A 1,997-nucleotide genomic window follows, 5' to 3' on the forward strand; every position below is an offset into this window, starting at 1 on the left:
TTCTCTATTTTTTTGAACCTCATACTCTTGTTAACGTATTTTGATATTATTCATTTATAAGACTCGTTTATCTTAGTTTTTTTTACCATCTTTCATCCGGAACACGTGATGATGAGTTCGGTTATGAACTAATTGTTATCGGGGTTTCTAACGAATTTACTTATGGATTTCTATAGTTAATTATTTCGATCCTACGTGTGTGGTGATTGTATGATATCCTACTATTGGTTGTGCTTATTCGTCTTAATGCTTCGCTAACATATATGATAGCGTGTTATCTCTATTGAAACGATGAATATAGAGGTGTTAGGACTTGCCATTCTAGCTTGTTTCATGTATTTGTCATGCATGTTATAGTACTTTTAAACCATCCTTACTTGCCCTATGTAATCAAGATAGATAACTTGTGCATTAAACCTTTATGATGTCAAATTCTATAGACATAAGGTCCCAACATAATTGGTGTCTATTCAGCTTCTACATCTTTTTGGAAGTTTGGTAGCAGGGTATTCATACAACGAAAGTTGGCATTTACTAGTTTCATGTTTATCTGATTAGTGTCATTACCATTGCATACTAAGTTTAGAAAATGACTTTAAATAAGTATTTACTGAAGTTAGAATCGCATGTTGTCTCATATAAGTAATTCAATCTCAATTCTCTTAATTATGCTATTTTAGTATAATCTCTTAGTGTAATCAAAACCCAATTTGTTTATTTGTCTTGCATTGAGCGATACCTATATTGTTGCATAAGTAAATTGAATTAACCTAAACCAGTCTTTGTGGGAATGAACTAGAAATTATTCTATATGACTTGCGAACGCATATACTTGCGTGTAATTTTAGCGCGTGTTTTCATCCTAACAAGTTTTTGGCGCCGCTGCCGAGGACTCAGTGTTAATTTTTAGTTTATTGCTTGTCATAAATGGTCGTTAAAGTTCACTGACCTCGGATATTTTACTTACTTTTTTGTTTATTGGTGTTTCAGGTACTCTAGAAAGCATTTATGCTAACGCGTTCTCGATCTCGCAAGAGAACATTGGATAAAGTGGAGGAAGAAGTTGAAGTAGTTGAAGAAGAAGTCTTAGTTGAGAAAGTTGAAGAAGAAGCGATCATTGCAATGGGAACCAAAGATTAATGACATCAGTCTAGTCTTGTCAGACCATCCATCGTGACTAATACTTTTGAAATCAAATCTAGCACGATTCAGATGGTGTAGAATTCAGTACAGTTTTGGGATTCTCTCACGGAAGATCCCAATACTCACATTAGAGATTTCATCAAAATCCGTGATACCTTCAGGTTCAGTGGTGTTTTTGAAGATGCTGTTAAGCTGAGGCTGTTCCCATTCTCTCTGAGGGACAAGGCTAAGAGCTAGTTATACTCTCTACCAGTTGGTTCTATCACTACTTGGGAAGATCTTGCTCAAAAGTTTCTTATGAATTCTTCCCTATGGCAAAGACGGCTGCATCAAAATGCTCTTACTCAATTTGTGCAGCAATCAGGAGAATCTTTATGTGAAGCTTGGAACGTTATAAGGAGAGGCTTAGAAAGTGTCCTCATCATGTGATTCCTGACTGGATGATTTCAACTGCTTTTATAATGGCTTGGGAGCACAGTCTAGACCCATGCTCGATGCGGCATCAGTGGAGCCTTATGGCAAGAGCTATGATGAAGCTTATGCGTTGATTGAACTGATGGCTGCTAATGAATACCAGAATCCAACGCATAGATTACCTCAAGGCAAGGTAGCAGGAATTTTGGAGTTGGATACACTACTGCTATAGCTGCTCAGCTTAGCTTTAACGATGAAGGTGAATTCTTTGGCTAATTATGGAGTTAATCAGTTCTCTAGTGTCTGTGAGCTTTGTGCTGGGCGCATAAGATGGAGCAGTGTTATTTCTAGTGAATCCGCTTAGTTCGTGAGCAACTTTCAGAGGTCGCAACATCCAGTTCCAGCCACCTATCATCCCAACAACCGTAATCATCCTAACT

At 37.3% G+C, this 1,997-nt stretch overlaps 1 non-coding gene across 1 annotated transcript; it reads right to left on the reverse strand.

Moving 5' to 3' along the window:
- Positions 1–1,468: 1,468 nt before the first annotated feature.
- LOC141715583 (small nucleolar RNA R71) lies at positions 1,469–1,573 on the reverse strand. Its single transcript, XR_012572340.1, has one exon. It is a non-coding gene; the product is annotated as a small nucleolar RNA R71 (small nucleolar RNA).
- Between the last annotated feature and the right edge of the window lie 424 nt (positions 1,574–1,997).

This window comes from Apium graveolens, chromosome 3 (genome assembly GCF_009905375.1).
Source record: "Apium graveolens cultivar Ventura chromosome 3, ASM990537v1, whole genome shotgun sequence".
Classification (NCBI taxonomy): domain Eukaryota; kingdom Viridiplantae; phylum Streptophyta; class Magnoliopsida; order Apiales; family Apiaceae; genus Apium; species Apium graveolens.